Here is an 18482-nt window from a genome sequence, read left to right as displayed (position 1 = left end):
AGGTTATCGGTGATTACTGTGAGGGTACTCTCTTGGGAATGTGGAACAGAATAAATGAGTTAAGGAATGAATGAGAACAGAGAAAATGAGTTAGGCATCTATTTTCAAGAATTCTTTATTAAAAGGATAAGGCAGGATTTCAAGATGCAGCTGAGTAGGTGGGAGCTGCACACAGTTTCTTCCAGGACCAAAGTGGAATTATAATTATATTAAAGAACAATCATCCCGAATAGCCAAGTGAAGACTAGCTGAAGAGGAGTCTTATCACCAAGGATTTACAGAAGCCAAATCGAGGCTGGTAGGAAGGGCAGAGATGTGAAAAGCGGGGGCTGGCCCAGCTTCCATGGGCAGCTGCTGAGGTTCTGGAGGGATATATCAGCTGTGGGGGTTCCCCTTGAAGAAGCGTGGGACCTAAACGCCAAGCCAGGTTCCCCAGTCCAGAGCACCAGAGCCAGGAAGAGGTCCCTAACATCTGTCTGTGAAAAGCAGCGGGGTTTCTGTCTTCCGGGGAGAGATAGAATCAGCTGGAGAAACAGGCACCCTCTCAAAGGGCCAACGCACAGAATTTCATTTGCAGCCACTCATCCTGAGCTCTGGGGGAGGGAGGGCGAAGCAGACTAGAGTCACAGGAGAGGAGTCTGAGGTTTGTGGCTCTGGGGAGAAAGTGGAAAGGACAGCCACGAGGATCCCTGTGCTGAGTCATTCTCTCACACCACAGATGCCATCATTCATGGGCAGGGGCACTTTTCTGCTGCCTCTCTTGCCCTCTCCTGAGAGATTAGAAACTTCTATGTGCTCAGACATCAAAGCTGCTTTCCCTTATCTAGACATTATCACGTGGCCTCAGCCTGGGGAAAGCAACTGGCCCATCCTTGGAACTCCCTCCCACCCCACCTGGCAAAGCACAGGCCCTGCTGAGGAGTAGCTGCCCTGGCCAGGATGTAGAGCTCTGGGAAGACCGAGGGGGTGCCAGTGCCTGGATTGAGTAGTCTGGCTTTGAGGCAGGGGCCATTTCCCCACTTTTCTGTGAACCTGACTAGCACTTCTCCCTCATGGGAGATCCAATCAAACCCCCTCCCAGCTTCTGGCACACCCAACCTCCGGACTTTGGGGGCCCCACCTGCCCAACCCCTAGTGGCTCTACCTTGCTGAGGTCTGGGCAAAATCTGGGATAGACTGAGTCTCCTGGCCCTGGGACAGGGACCACGTCCATCACCTCCATTGAAACTTGACTGGCACCTTCCCCTGACAGGAGATCCACTAGCCCATCTTCCTGACTCCACTGGAGGCTTTTTCAGTGACTGAACCTAATAGGCAGCTGGCAGGGGAAGGAAGGCAGAGGCAGATCTTGGGGTGCCTTGGGAATTTTGCTGAACTGCCCCTGGGTCTAGTGCTAGAAATGCTGGCCTTGATGCACAGCTTGGTCCTTCTCATGCACTGAAGCCCAGCAGAGGCAGCCACAAACTGTGGATTTCTTGTAGTTCCAAAAAGGTTGCTGGGGCACAGATAGTGTCTGAGAGTGGCCTACACCAGGGTCCCTCCCAAGAGGCCCCAACACACCCAGTGGTCAGCATCCTACCACTGGGATGCTGTGGCACCAAACACTGCTGAGGTGAATTCTGCTTCGTGAGGTCAGCACCTACACAGCAGCTCGTATACAGTGGTAGGGACTGAGTCTCATAATCAGTGAGCCTGAGGATTGATCCCATGCACAAACCAGCCAAATAACAATCAGGACTCAATTATAACAGCAGGGTCCACATAACCACACAACAGACATTACTAGAGCACCCAGCTCAGAAGATCAAGGAGACTGGCACTCGGTTCTACAGGATACCTACTACAAAAGGCCACTCCATGAAAACTGGGAGTCATAGCAGACCTATCCAATACATAGAAAAAAAATACAAAGAGGCAGCCAAAATGAGGAGACAAAGAAAAAGTCCCCAAAGAAAAGAACAGGAGACTGTTCCAGAAAAAAAAGCTAAATAAAATGGAGGCAATAATTTATCAGATATATAGTTCCAAGTAATGGGTACAAGGATGCTCAAGGAACTACACCAGCATGTGAAAAGACATAGAAAACTTAAAAACTTAAAGAGAACAATAAAAAATAAAGAATACAATATCTGAAGTCAAGAATATATTGAAAGTAGTAAAAAGTAGGTTGGGTGAAGCAGAGGATTAAATCAGCAATATGGAAGACAAGGTTAAAAAAACATCCAATCAGAGCAGCAAAAAGAAAAAAATTAAAAAGAATGAGAATAGGTCCTAGCCAGTGTGGCTCAATAGTTAGGTATTGGCCTGCACACCAAATGGTAGCAGGTTCAATATCCAGTCAAAGGGGTTACGTAGGTTGCAGTTTTGATCATGAACCCTGGTTGGGGTGGGTGTGGGAGGCAATAAAAAATAAAGAATACAATATCTGAAGTTCCCCCTCCTTCTCTCCCTCTCTCCCCCTCCCCCCTTCCTTCCACTCTCTAAAATCAATGGAAAAAATATCCTTGAGTAAGGATTAACAAAACAAAACAAAGAATGGAGATGATTTAAGGGACCTCTGGACAACATGAAGTGTAACAACATCCACATCATAGATTACAAGAGAGAGAAGAGAGAGAGAGCAATGGATCAAGAATCTATTTGAAGAAACAATGAGAGAAAAATCTCCATAACCTGGTGAATGAAAAAGACACAAAAGTCCAGGAATCACAGAGAGGCCCAAACAAGATGATTCCAAAGAGACCCCTACCAAGACACACCACAGTTAGAATGGCAAATGTTAAAGACTAAGTGACAATCTCAAGAACAGCAAGAGAAAGACAGTTACCTACAAGGGAGCTTGCATAAGACAGTTGATTTCTCAACAGAAACATTTCAGGCCAGAAGGGACTGTCATGAAAAGTGATGAAAAGCATGGACCTACAACCAAAACTACTCTACCCAGCAAGGCTACCAATTTCAAAACTGAAAGGGAAATAAAGAGCTTCCCAGACAGGAAAAAGCTAAAGGATTTTTTTTTTTTACTACCAAACCAGTATTACAAGAAGCAGAAGAATATAATGGCAATAAGTACATACCTATCAACAATCACTTTAAATGTAAATGGCATAAATACTCCAATCAAAAGACATAGGGGAGTTGAATGAGTAAGAAACAAGACCCATATACATGCTGTCTACAAAATACCATAGAATGGAAGATTCACACAGATTAAAAGCAAAAAGACAGAAAAAAAGACATTTCATCCAAATGGAAATGAAAGAAAAATCTGGTGCAGCAATGCTTTATATCTCACAAAAGAGACTTTAAAAGAGAGAATACAGTAAGAGACAAAGAAGGACACTACATAATGTTAAAGGGAAAAATCCAACAAGAGAATATAACCCTTATAAACATTTATGTAACCAATAAAAGGTACATAAATATGTAAAGTGAATATTGACAGACATGAAGGGAGAGATTGACAGTAATACAATTGTAGTAGGGGGTTTTAACACCCCATTGACATCAACGGATAGATCTTCCAGAGAAAAATTAACAAGGAAATGATGGCCTTAACTGACACAGTAGATTAAACGGATTTTATTGATATCTTCAGAGTATTTCACCCCAAAGCAGCAGAATATCCTTTTTTTCAAGTGCATATGGAACATTTTCTATGATAGACCACATGTTAGGACAAGAAACAAGTCTTAATAAATTTAAGAAGACAGAAATCATATCAAGCATATTTTGGACCATAATGGCATGAAACTAGAAATCAATCACAAGAAAATAGTGAAAAAAATAAACAAAAACAAGACATGGAGACTAAATAATATGTTACTAAACAATTAATAGGTTAACAATGAGATCAAGGATGAAATCAAAAGTTACCTTGAAACACATAATAATGAGAACAAAATAACACCAAATCTATAAAACACAGTGAGAGCAGTCCTAAGAGGTAAATTCATAGCATTACAGACCTACCTTAAGAAACAAGGAAAATCTCAAATAAATGACTTAACTTTACCATTAAAGGTACTAGATAAAGAACTAACAGCCCAAAGTGAGGAGAAGGAAGGAAATAATAAAGATCAGAGCAGAAGTAAACAAAATAGAGTCTAAAAGAAGTTCAAACAATCAATGAAATCAAAAGCTGGTTCTTTGAACAGATAAACAAGATTGAGAAACCTTTCATCAAATTCATCAATAAAAAAAGAGAGAACACCCAAATAAATAAAATCAGATATGAAAGAGAAGAAGTAACAACAGGCACTAAAGAAATAGCAAGAATTTTAAGAAAATATTATGAATAACAAATTGGACAATTTGTATGAAATGGATAAATTCCTAGAAACATACAATCTTCCAAAACTGAATCAGGAAGAATCAGAGAATCTGAATAGACAGATTATAACTAGTGAAATTGAAGCAGTAATCAAAAGACTCCAAACAAAAAAAGTCCTTGATCAGACAGCTTCACAGGTGAATTTTACCAAACATTCAAAGAACTAACAACTATTCTTCTCAAACTATTCAAAAAAAATTCAAGAGGAGGAAAGACTCCCAAGTTCTCTTTATAAGGCCAGCATTATCCTAATTCCATAAGACACTACAAAGAAAGAAAATTAAAGGCCAGTATCACTGATGAACACAGATGCTAAAATCTTCAACAAAATATTAGCAAACGGGATCCAACAATACATTAAGAAGGTCGTATACCACAGTCAAGTGGAATTTATTCTGAGGATGCAAGGTTGATACAATATACAAAACAATAAATGTGATACACCACATAAACAAAATGAAGGATAAAAACCATATGATCATATCAAAATATGCAGGAAAAACATTTGATAAAACCCAGCACCCATTTATGATAAAAACTCTCAGCAAACTGGGAATAGAGAAAACATACCTCAAACTAATAAAGGCTATATATGACAAACCCACAGCCAACATCATACTCAATGGGAAAAATCTACAAGCCTTTCCTTTAAGATCTGGGACAAGGTAGGGATGTCCACTTTCACCACTCTGACTCAACATAGTACTGGAAGTCCAAGCTACAGTAAGTCAGAGATGAAGATATAAAAGGCATTCAAATTGGAAAAGAAGAAGAATTGTCATTATTTTCAGATGACATGATACTGTGTATAGATAGCCCTAAAGATTCCACCAAAAACTACTGGAACTGATTAATGAATTCAGTAAAGTAGCAGGATACAAAATAAATATCCAGAAGTTAGCTGCATTTTCATACACTAGTAATTAACTATCAGAAGGGGAAAGTAAGAAAACAATCCTATTTACAGTTGCTTCAAAAAATAATAAAGTACCTAGGAAAAAAATTTAACCAACGATGTAAAAGACCTGTCCTTGGAAAATTATAAGACACTGAAGAAAATACAAATATGTGGAAGCATATACTATGTTCATGGTTAGGAAGAATTAACATCATTAATACGTCCATACTACCCAAAGGAATCTACAAATTCAACATAGTTCCTATCACAATACCATTGGCATATTTCACAGAACTAGAACAAATATTCAAAAATCTATATGGGACTAAAAAAGACCCCAAATAGTCTCAGCAACCTTGAGATAAAAGAACAAAGTTGGAGGAATCACACTGCCTGATCTCAAACTATACTACAAGGGCACAGTAATCAAAAAAGCATGATACTGGCATAAAAACAGACAGATAGATGAATGGAACAGAATAGAGAGCCCAGAAATAAACCCATGCCTTTATAGTCAGTTACTATTTGACAAAGGAGGCAAAAACATACAATGGGATAAAGATAGTCTCTTCAATAAATGGTGTTGGGAAAACTGGACAGATATGTGCAAAAAAAATGAAAGTAGACCACCTTCTTATACCATACACAAGAATAAACTCAAAATGGATTAAAGACTTACATGTTAGACTTGCAACCATAAAAATCCTAGAAGAAAACATAGGCAGAAAAATACCGGAAATTTCTCATAGAAATATTTTATGTGAGGTACTGTCTTGGGCAAAGGAAACAAAAGGAGTTGCCTCGAAAAATTAAAAGTGGAAGTGCCTTATGACCCAGTGATTCCACTTCTGGGAATATATTCAAAGAAACCCTAAACACTAATTCAAGAAATATATGCACCCTCATGTTCATTGCAGCAGTATTTATAATAGCCAAGATTTGGAAGAAGCCCAAGTGCCCATCAGTAGATGAGTGGATAAAAAAAGCTGTGGTACATGGAATGCACAATGGAATACTACTCAGCTGTAAAAAAAAAAAAGAAAGAAAAAAAAAAAAACGGGAATCTTACCTTTTGCATCAGCACGGATGGACCTGGAGAGGATTATGCTAAGTGAAATAAGCCATTCAGAGATAGACAAGCACCATATAACTTCACTTATGAATGTGGAATAAAATGAACAAAAGACACTAACAAAGTGGAGAGAGTCTCATGGATACAGAGAACAGACCACCTGTCAGAAGAGAGGTGATTGGGAGCTGGGTGAGAAGGGTGAACGAGATTAAGCAAAGAAAAAAAGACTCACGAACACAAACAACAGTATGGCGATTTCCAGAGGGAAGGGAGAGTAGGGGAAGGTAGAAAAAGGTAAAGGGGGAATAAATGATGATGGAAGGAGACTTGACTTGGGCTGATAAACACACAATACAATATGCAGATGATGTACTGTAGAATTGTATACCTGAAACCTATATAGTTTTATTAACCAATGTCATCCCCATAAATTCAAATAAATATAAAAAACAACAAACAAAAGGATAAGGCAGAATTAGGAGTGAATATTTAAGGTAATTGGGTATTAAGGATCCTATTAGGATATTGGACATCTGTCTTTTCTTTCTTTCTATAAGAAGAAGTTGAGTAAGGGCTGAATGAACAAAGGTGAGAGATATTTTAAAAGATGGGAAGGGTTTGGGAGGAAAGTGGGATAGATGAAGCATGAGGGAAAGAGTGGGATCAAGACGATTGGTTGAAAAGACCATTTTGTCACTTGAGACAGAAGCAGAGAGGTAATAATGTGACATGGAGCCACTTTGGCTGTTTAGTTTCTAAACCAGAGGTGGGGAACCTTTTTTTCTGCCCCGGGCCATCTGGATATTTATAACATCATTCGAGGGCCACACAAAATTATCAACTTAAAAATCAGCCTGCTATATTTGGTCAAATATTTAATTAACTCACCCCTAATGCCGTGGCAGGGCCAGACCAGATGATTTTGTGGGCCTTAGACAGCCCTCAGTCATTCCCCACCCCTGCTAAACCATAAAGAAAGATATTATACCGAAAATAAGAGGAGCCAAAGAGCTTCAAGAGCTTGAGAGAATGGCGAAAGTTTGCAATTATTGTAATGGGAAGAGAGAAAATGGAAAAGGACCAAAACAAGAACACAAGTTCGATTGAGGTACAACTCATTCTAATGCCCATTCTCATTGAGTGTCTAAGCCATCGGCAAGGCAGATGTGAGGATGAAATGGATCCATAAACACGACCTCAGTAGTGAAGTCCTTGCATTGTTTATATAATCCCACAGATCCATAAGCCTTTATTAAGAGGAAATGTCAGCATTTGATTGTTTTTATTTCAAAACCATTTTTATTGAAATCTGCAAGGAATTAACTTCAGGGAAAAGAAAAACATACTGAGACAGATACCCTGTTCTCTTTTTAATAGAACCAACAGTCTAAAGATGCTAAACAAATGAATCAGATATATTGGTAATCTAGCTTTGAAAAGTAAAATCCATTTAGGAATTGTGAGAGTCTTGGTCCTAAATACCAGTTTAGTTATTCACTCAGAATCTTTAGTAACATTTGGAAAGTAATTAATCAACTTATGACACAAGATTCAAGGGCTGCCACCTTTCACTGTTGTTAATGAAACTATATGGGGTTTTATCTGCATTTATCTGGTAATTGAAACAACAATTTTTTTTGTAACCTCTTTGAATACCCAAAGAATATTTAAAATCATTGGAGCTTATCTACAGATTTCACTGCACAAGTACGTGTTAGTGAGGCTGAAAGAGAATTTAGAAATATCTTAATTCAGACATGAGAGAAAGTTAATTTTTGAAAAGTCCAAAATGCACATTCATTTCTGTTAGGTCAAAGTTGTTTTCGGTAGAACTTAAAATATTGATTGCACTGTTTTACACTCAATTTAAAAAAATAGGTAGGGGTTGTCCTGGCTGGTGTGACTCAGTTGGTTGAGCGTCATTCCGTGCACCAAAGGGTCACTGTTCTGATTCTAGTCAGGGCACATGCCCAGGTTGCGGGTTCAGACCCCAGTCGGGGTGTGTGCGGGAGGCAGCCTATCGATGGTCCTCTCTCACATCGATGTTTCTTTCTCTCTTCCTCTCCCTTCTTCTCTTTCTAAAATCAATTTAAAAACCTTAAAAAACAACAACAACCCAGCTACGGTAATATTTTAAGCCCAAAGGCTCACAAGGGCCCTAAATGATTCTATTTGTCTGCTGTTTTTGTCGTAACTAGGCAGTAGTTGGACCACGAGCTCACTTTGGCCAGGACAACCATCAGTAGGAGCTAGAGGGATTCTGCCTGAAAGTGAGGCCACAGTCAGGTGACAGATGCTCACCTAAGATTCTCAGAGGAGCAATAAGACAGGAAGTGAAGGCAGGCCCTAATACGAGCTTTCCTCAAATCTTTAGACCACTGTCTGAGTTCATGTTTGGAACATGACAAATGCAATTCCTACACACACTCCAGCATGAACTCTGTATATTCAAGGCCCAAAGAAATGTCCTCCAGATAATATCCACAAGAAAAGCTAATATACCTCTATAACAGATGGTATCCCAATGGACAGTAATTGTGGATACAGTTTTTAGGGACATAACTTTTGTAATAGATGCATTATAATCACTGATATGCTAGGAAATTTTAGTCGTGAAAATGATGTAAAACAGTTACAAGTTTGTTTGCTTTTTCTTTTAATACAACGATTTCTTCTGAAACATAGACTTTCACTTAGAGTGTTTGTAAGTAACTAATAGACGGTTTAGGACATACCTATGACACTCAGACTAAAAGTTATTCCTGCTTCTGCTAAATAATCCTGCTAATCTTACTAGTAGCTGAGGTTAGGGTAAACTAAGAGGCCTGATTTAGGAGTGGGTAGATTATGGTCTAGCTTCTCCCAGAATCAAACTACCTGTGACAGAGTTGGAGGAAGTTCAGACTTTGCTTATTGTGTGCCCTACTATTTTCCTGTGAGCTTCCCTTGATTCTGTACTCAGCTTTTTTCCTATTTGTAAGGCAGCAGTCTGATTCCTAATGGGACACTCTATTCATGATTTCCAATGCACCCAAGCCCATGACCCTACAGCATATCCACTTACCTCTCTCCTCCCTTAACCCATAAAAACCTCTAGGTCTTCTACTTCGTTATTTATTTTCTGTATCTGTGACATGAGAGTTATCACAAACATTTTCTTAAATTGAACTACATATTTCCAAATGTACTAGTATAAATATAGAGGCATTTGACTGCTAATTTATCAAATTGTGAGACCTTTTTAATGGAGTTAAGAATAATCCTATATAATAAAAGGCTAATATGCAAATTGACCGAACAGCAGAACGACCGGTTGCTATGACATGCACGGACCACCAGGGGACAGATGATGAATGCTCAGCCAGAACACAGGCTCACAACTGGTGAGCCCAGCGGCAGTGGCAGAAGCCTCTCCTGCCTCCGCAGCAGTGCTGAGGATGTCCAGCTGATGGCTTAGGCCTGGGGAGCGGGCCTAAGCCATCAGTCGGACATCCCCTGAGGGCTCCCAGACTGCGAGAGGGTGCAGACCAGGCTGAGGGACCGCCCCACCCCTGAGTGCATGAATTTTGTGCACCGGGCCTCTAGTTTAGTTATAAATGTATACAAACACATTAATATATAATTATTATTGGTCCTCTGGTTAACCATTGAAACAAAACTTAAGCAGGTCAAAACTACATAATAGCTCAGCCAGTGCTGCTCAGTGGTTGAGTGTTGACTTATGAATCAGGAGGTCATGGTTCAATTCCCAGTCAGGGCACATGCCCGGATTGCAGGCTTGATCCATAGTAGGGAATCTCTCATCATTGATGTTTCTATTTCCTTCTCTCCCTCTCCCTTCCTCTCTGAAATCAATAAAAATATATTTTTTTAAAAATCAAACAAAACAAACCTAAAACTATATAAATAAGTTACTCCTAATACAGTGCAATCTATAATTAGCTTTAATGATGATCTATGTATTCGGCAACCTTCAGGTTCACGTAAGAGAATCTCCATTTCAAAACCATAATAACACAATTTTCCTTTCTTTCCCCATCAAGATATAAGAAATTTTCAAATTCTGGCACCTCGATCTGGCACACAGATACAAGACACTTGTATCTGGCACACAGATACAAGACACTTTTGATCAGGGAAAGTTTTCTGGGGACCAAATGTGATACTTTGTTAGAAATTCATGATATAATAAAAAGATCTCAATGTACATGTTTCAGTACTGCGCCTCCTAAATTCATTCTTTCCTTGAGACAGAAGGAGTTGCTGTTTCCATAGCTTTAATACTCTAATCATGTACTTTTCAACTGTACTTAAAGTTACATATTTGGGCTGAATCCCTATGGGAAGTCTAGTTACCAGAAAGCACAGACTCACAAACAGGAAATATAACTAGAGTAAGAAGGTGTTGTTCTCCACACAATAGAGTTCAAAGATGTGTCATTCACGTAATTTGGAGCAAGCCCCAACACCACTATTATTGTTCAATGTCCCTTATGACAACTTAGGATTAAAGCATCATGTTTTCTAAGCCTGTTTGAACTTGCTGCTCTTGCTTATAGATACAAATAACCTGCCCCTTTCTGTGCATAGTTTTCAATCAGTAAGCATGTCAAGGTGAAAAGAAGGATAGCAGGAACTGTAAAAGTGTTGTGGGGGCGGGAGGAGAGTCAATTTTCAGAAAGCATATGGTAAAACTGAATACTTAATCAAATTAGCCTAGAATTCCTTCCTATTTTCAGCACTTTTTTTGCAAAAGCAGTTGCTTCATGGTACAGAATGAATTTCAATAAATGTCATACATTTAGTTAGAGGGCATATTTAAAAAATTTGTCAAACCAGGTCACTGGCTCAGAATAGATGTCATTCTAAGACATGACAGATAGATATTGATATTGAACAGAAAGATTGACATTAGCTGGGAGGTTCTGGCAGAAGAAAATGTTATTCATTTAACATTCAACAACATATTTACTGAGTACCTTCTGTGTGCCAGTATAAACTTATAATAAATATTTGGACTTTTAAAATATATATATGTAATATTTTATATTACAATAGAAAGAGGAGTTGTGCCAAAATAATGTCCTCGGGGTTAGTAAGGCTTATAACGGAATAAGACTGGTCTTTAAAAATACTTATATTTTTTACATTGCATCAGAAAAATGCATTAGTACTCATTCAAACATCCATTCCGTCATGGTTGCAGGATTTTAGATTTCAGATTTTCGGCGACCCTTAGTAAAAACCAACTTCCTATTTTTCTGGAACAAAAGAGGCCTTAACATGGCTTCAAAGATTTCTTAGACATCAAAGAGCTTAGAGAGACATACAGTTTATAGATAATGATTTAGGATTTAGTGAATAAAAAACACATGGATTAAATTTCTTTTAAAAGACCCCTAGGTTTACTTTTTAAGAACTAAAATGTTGGTCTAAACACGTTAGTCTCGAGCAAAGCCCAGAGTGATTTTTAAAGATGGAGTTGTCTTATGGACCTAAAACTTGGCTGGGTTTTCCTTTCACACATGATTAGGCCTCAAAAGGAGGCAACCTGCCGTCTGCTAACCAAATTACTCCACTTCTCTTTCTCTGACTTGTGAAAACTACATTATTTCAAGGCCTCCAGCTTTAAATGCTCTTCTTGATATTAAATAAAATACTAAAAACCAAAACCATCTCATGGTCTTACTGAACAACTGGAGCACTTCTTAATTCCTCCAAGTCAATTATTTCCTTTGTTTTAACATACAACTTTAAAATTGGACCTGAGGTTCTAGGTGCTGTCTCAGATTTCCAACTACTGAAGAATAAAATATCATTTCACAGTAGGAAAAGGCCACTGATCTTAATATGTGTACTGCTTCATGACATATTATTATATTTGCCTTAAAATAGTAGGAAGAAATACAGTACATAATCTTCCGGTCTAACACAGTGGCCTTCCGGAAGGCCGCTAGCCTGGGTATTTCAAGCTCTTAGAACTAAAGGAAACAAGTTAGTGCACAACCTGTGAGCTTTTACTCCTTTGGAAAAATAGATTGCAACACACATCTGATGGCTTTTAAGGGCCCTTGAAACCAACACAGTGTGCGTTTTGAATTTCAATGGTAGAGAAATAACAATTGGCGAAGTTCAGGGAGATCTAAACAAAATAAAATACAAAACAAGAAAGTGCCAATATTCCAAAGAGAGGATTTATTCTGAATGAGAACTTGGAAATGAAATTTGAAATGTACATATAAAGTTACAATGAATTTAGGTTTCAGAAAATGATTGCTTTGGTTCAACAATGAAATCGCTAGATAACCCTCTAGTTTAGAGTTATATATATAGCTTGATCGAAAGTGTGGTGGGCTGATGAGTTTAGAAAAAATAAGTATGTGCCAATATATAAATTTTAAAGTATCTTTTTTCTTTTTAAATTGCTAAACTAATGTTCCAGAGAGGGAAAAAAAAATCTGAGAACTATAGAAGATAAAACACTTTGCAGAAGTGGTCCTGGGGCTCTTTGGGCAAGTATGCTGCTGAAGGTCACACAGCACCTCAAGGTCACACAGGGGATCACTTGGCAGGTATAGTCATGGCCAAGATTGCAAACAGGACCACCAGGAGCCAAAGCTGGCCCACAGACATTCTGTCTCTCTAGCCACACAGTTTTAAACATGCTGAGTTAACATTTAAATATTGAGAGATTTCTAGCTTCTCCTGAAAATTTGAAAGACAGCACCACATGCCACACAGGGGCCTCATGGCAATGCTGGTGATACCAAGCCGTTGCTGTCCTCTTAGGGCTTTTTTTCTGAGCAGGTTGTCCTTCCCTAGTGAAGGGATTAGCTTTACCATTTAGGTTAGCTGTTTGCAAATCTTGATACAGGATATAGACAGCGCATGAGGAAGAAGGAAGAAAAGATGATGGGAATCCCACACAGTGGCTTAACACTGGAAAGGGGCAAGGAAGGTCAGAGAAAAAGGAAAGAAAGAAGTGCACAGCAGACAGAAACTGTATGCTATAAAAAAGTACACCCCCCGCCCCCCGCTGTCTCCAGGTGTATACTACGGAGGGGGACCCATGACAAAGACTATGGGTTTTGCTCTCAACAAATCCCTTTGGGCCAGGCTCATAGTGTGGAAAACAAGAAGGAAAATTGTCCAAGTGGAGCAATATCCCTGATTAAGGATGGGACCAGGCAAATGGAGGAGAATACCATGGGTTCTCTTCGTTCGTACCCCATAAACCAAGGGATGTGGGCCACAACTTCATCTTCATTTTGAGATTGTAGTGAACTATGGCCGGCACTGCCCAGGTACTTCCCATAAAGAACCAGAGGCACCATGGACAGCTGTGCCGGCCGTGGACTGCGTAATGCCAGACAAAACAAAATGAGAAGGGCACTCCTGAGGAATGCAGAGTAGAAGCCCTGCTCCAGATCTCCTCATGGGTTGTTTTCTCATCTCCTTCGGGTTCTAGCCTTTGAAGTAAGGCCTTCCCTGATCCCACTACTGAATTTTTCAATCACCACCCGGTTTCCCCTTATTCCCCTCCACCACTTCATGCTTCCGTATAGTTCTTATCATCACCTCCTATACAATGCATTTTATTTATTGTTTGCCTTCCTAAATGTAGAACAGAACATCATGAGGTCGGAGACTTTTGTCTCTTTTATTCTCTGCTGCATTGTCAGCATCTCAAGTTATGCCTAGTAGGTGCACAACAAATTATCCATAATGACCAAATCCTCACTCACTTTCTTGGAGTACAGGAATTAGCTTTCACTAGAACCTGTGATTCTCTGACCACATTTTATAATTGCTCTGGCCATATTTTATAATAATCCTTTGTTATATTTGGAGAAATACATTTTCAAATCCTATGGACCATTATATAATTTATATGGCTCATAAGCTCTTATATAACTTCTATGGGACCTATAGCTATTACAGAAATCAAAAATAACAGGAGTATCCTCCATAACATAGTTGGAGAAATTCACATAATCACAGAAGAAATATGTATACCTGGGTATGTGATTAGCCAGTTAACTGCTTTTTTTATTTTAAATTGTGCTGTGTTTATACCTCCTGCTACAAAGGCCAGATGCATGATTTTTCTCTCAATTACATTTTACAGCTTATAAAAATACTTTTTCATTTTGTCCTTGAAAAGCAAAGTAATCAGATTTTACCAAATGTTTTTACTGAAACAAATTCCAAGAAGAATATAGTGTTAAACACAACTGAGGTGATATCTGAGAACGGGCTTTCTAATAGAAGGGTAGATGACAAAATTATTCACAACTCTTAATCTGATAATAGGAGAATGCCCCACACATGTGAACAAAGCTTTTCTTGGTATGCTTTACTACAAAAAGAGAAAGCAAGAAAAAAAAACTGGAGGAAGAGAAGGTGAGAAAACCCCTAGAGACTAGAAATGCATATTCATCATTCATCACTAACCTAAGGAGCCCAACCTATTTCTGTGGAAATGCTTCAAAAGCTAACCTTCATGGATGACTGGGCGGATGCTGTACGGTGATATTAAGACAGCCATGGGAGCAAGGCTCTTGCACAGTTTTGTTGTCTATTATACGGGGAAGTTAAGATATTGTCTACCTTGTAAGGTTGCTGCACTATCAGAAAGATGATATACTCAGAAACAGCTTGAAAATGTTCAGGGGTCTTTAAGTTCTAATCTTTTGACTAAAAACTAAAATTGTATTTAATAGCAAACGGGATGATTTATAACAATGTCATTCATGTGTGGTATCCCCTTAATAATTATGGATCTTGGTTCCATTTTATGTGTTATTTATCTGTATACCTAGATTGTAAACTCTTATATGGACAGAGATTTAATTTCTTCTTTTAAAAAAAATGTTTTTATTGAGTTTTAGAGAGAGAGGAAGGGAGAGGAACAGAGAGATAGAAACATCAATAAGAAAGAATCATCATTCACTGGCTGCCTCCTGTATGCCCCCCACTGGGGATCAAGCCCCCAACCTAGGCATGTGCCCAGACTGGGAATTGAACCAGTGACCTCTTGGTTTACAGGTCGATGAGCAACCACTGAGCAACATCAGCTGGGCCTCATTTCTTCCTTTTTAAAAAATGTTCCCATACTACCGAACACATACAATGCTCTACATACCGTTCTTAGCTGTTTTTAGAAATGGCAGCAACTTTGCCTGCTACCTCAAGTGATGCTGAATTGACATTAGTCAGTATACCTATCATTTATTACTAAGAGGTGACTATTTATTTTGCACTGAGCAAAGCCCATAAAGAAATTATGTCCTGAGGGTTAGAATCAAAGACAACAGTTTCAACATCCACCAGTGAGGTAAACTTCCTGGCACTTGAGTTTCTGCATGTTTTCTCCCCTTAAGGCGGCACAATGAGGAAATTTGGTATGCCATGAACAAACACAGCAGCTCCAGGAAAATATTAGGGATGCTGGGAAAAAGAAAACATAGATGGTTCTGGTGAGAAGCATTAAACCTAATGACAGTGATAAAGAAACCATGAAAATGGAGAAATGGGGCATCCAAGGGCTTGGAAGCACCTCTGACCAAAAGGGGGGTGGGAGGGGGAGGAAGGGATGAGGAGGAAAGGGGCAGAAGGACAGGAGCTGCCCTGAATGTGTAGGGAGCTATGCACTCATTATAGGTGTGTCACCATAGGCATCGGTGCAGCCACCACTGTGTGTCCTGAGAGGCTGTCAGGCTTTTTGAGTTATTCACTTTATCTTGACATGACCACATTTGAGAACAAGTTTATTCGAGGTTACTGTATAGATTTGTAAAAGAATTAGACTAATGCTATTTTGAACTTAAAAAAAAAAAAAGAACAACAGCCGAGAAAATTGATTGCTGAAATGTATTCCTTAGTTTAATCCTCATTAAAACAAATTTTAAAAATTTCAGATTATAGTGGAACATATGCTTCGAAGGCCTTAAAATGAATTTGTAAGGTGGGTATTTTTCCTGCTTAGAAAAGTGTCATTTTTTTCATTGTAGGTTTAAAAGTCATGAAGATACCAGTTATGCGCTTTCATATTGACTGACTGTGGTTAATCTTGTACATCTTTATCATTCAGATAAACTAATCTTTATCCTTCATCCACTAATTCTGAAGGCACATCTAATGTAAATCCCTATTTGTTATGTATTAAGAACAAAGCAGTCTTTGAAAGAGCAGTAGTCAGCAGACAATCTTATATATACCATAAATTACATTCAGTTAAAATAAATCTATTTTTAGGTTAATAATTATAGGCTTACGCACTGTTAAGTGTGAAACCTGAAAAGAATTTTAAAAACAACAGTATATTTTATAGGCACTCAGACATATTTTTGGTACTATAAAAATTTCTTATGCGGGATGTAAATCTCACCTGTGTTATTCAGCAATTCCAAAAGAATGAACACAGAATACACCCAGACTTGTAGTATATGGTTGGAACCAAGCCACCTCACTTCTGTTCCATTATGGAAGTTTACATGTTAAAACAAAGCCCAATCCACTTAGAGCTAGAAAGGGAAGCTTTGTACCTGTAAATAAGCCAAGCAACACTTACAGTTTACGTAAAGGCACAATTTATGTCCCCGTAGCACAGGGAAACATGATGTACATTACGTTCAGATCATCTTCATGCAGAAAAAAGTCATTAATCAGCTTGAATAGTTTAGCTGTAAACTAATATAATGTTTCTCTGAATCCATTTGCATGTGTCTGGCTGAGGGAAACAACAGAATAAACCTCTACCCAACTCGACAATATGTGAACAGTCTTCTTAAAATTCAGGAGAGGGTCCAGATACTATATAATCTCTCCAGTGTCAGTTTATACAATCCTATCATATTCCCTGGACATCTTAATTTGGCAATTAAAGTATCCCGATTATTTTGCCTAAGAAAGTTGACAATATTTCATTCTACCCAGCGCTCCTTTGAACACAAAAGTGTGATAAGGTAAAATACATTGGGCAACTATTCATGCATGAGCCACTGGAATCCTCTTCAACTGCCAAATTTGTAAACGGCTCGTTTGAAATAGAAAGGTATGAAATGGGAGACCGTACTTTGCTGTAAATTCTGCACTGGCAATAGTCAGTGAAAATACTTTCATTTGTGCTTCAATTCTTAGGCCAGTACTAGCCAGCCGATCCGACCTCTGGTTATAATCTGTTTACCTAATAAGACAGATGCCCTCCACAGCGCCCCAGCAAAGCGCAAAGGTACAATTGAAAATGATGGATCACAAGTCCTGTGTATTTGCCAGAAATGAAGAATTCAGCCCTTCCCAGAAACATCAGTCCCTTGGAAGGACCCTCACGTAATACAGATAAAGCAGGGCTAAGAACAAGGAAACCTATGGGCTCGAACCTTGACAGGAGCATCACCGTGGGACAGGGTGGCCAGATCCCTTGTCTAAGGGCTGAGTAAGATCGCAGCCCTGAAACTTGGCCATAAACAGACATACATCACTCTCCTACCCCAGCGCCTCTGAGTCATACAGGTGGCCGCCTGCAGCGAACCCCTGAAACAGAAAAGCCTCCATCTGGTTTCGACCTCCCCCCTGACCACATCCCTTGTTCCTGAAGCCCCTAACCCCTCGCCTACCCCTCTGGATCAGCAGTCAGGTCCCTTAGGGAACAAAGAGACAGAGGCGCTGGGGCGCGGGGTGGGGTGCGGGATCTGAAGGCGGTGGTAGTTTTACCTTGAGGCGCCCAGGAACCGGCGGCGGCGGAGTCAGTCGCGCAGGGACCACCAGCGCCCCGCGCCTCCTCGAAGCGAGTCAGCTGTCGTCGCGCGTCCGGCTCGCGCCCTCCGCTGGGCTCCGCATCTGGTCACAAAGCGCTAGGCGAGGGCCCCGGGTCACCTGCGGCCCGATCCCGCGAGCGTCCGACCCGCCGGCGGCGGCGCGCTCCCCGCCCCTTCCCACCCGCGCGCTGAGCGGCTGGTGACTCAGCCGGGAACCGGCGCGCGCGGCCCGCGGCGGCCCCGGGCGCGTCCCGGCGGGAGGCACGGCCCCCCCACCGGACCCAGGAGCTCGGCCTCCTGCCCGCCCCAGCACGTGTTCGTCTGTCTGGCGTACCGTCCGTCCGCCTCGTCCGCCGGTGCCAGGGCCGAAGAGGTGCTGACGAGCACCGCTCCGGGAGGGGAATCGGCTCCGGCCCTTCC

General features: G+C 40.1%; 1 protein-coding gene across 1 annotated transcript in view; it reads right to left on the bottom strand.

Annotated features, from left to right (window-relative positions):
- The window catches only part of MET (MET proto-oncogene, receptor tyrosine kinase), a 139270-nt gene extending 121086 nt beyond the window's left edge, over positions 1-18184 (bottom strand). The window contains exon 1 of the mRNA XM_070423765.1: positions 18019-18184. The gene's annotated coding sequence lies outside the window, so the exon portion shown is untranslated. The remainder of the gene's footprint in view (positions 1-18018) is intronic.
- Between the last annotated feature and the right edge of the window lie 298 nt (positions 18185-18482).

Source organism: Myotis yumanensis, unplaced genomic scaffold (assembly GCF_028538775.1).
Source record: "Myotis yumanensis isolate MYYU_CA2020_CCGP unplaced genomic scaffold, mMyoYum1.0.hap1 SCAF_9, whole genome shotgun sequence".
Lineage (NCBI taxonomy): Eukaryota > Metazoa > Chordata > Mammalia > Chiroptera > Vespertilionidae > Myotis > Myotis yumanensis.
The sequence above is the reverse complement of the archived record's forward strand: the minus strand, read 5'-3'. Positions and strand labels throughout refer to the sequence as shown.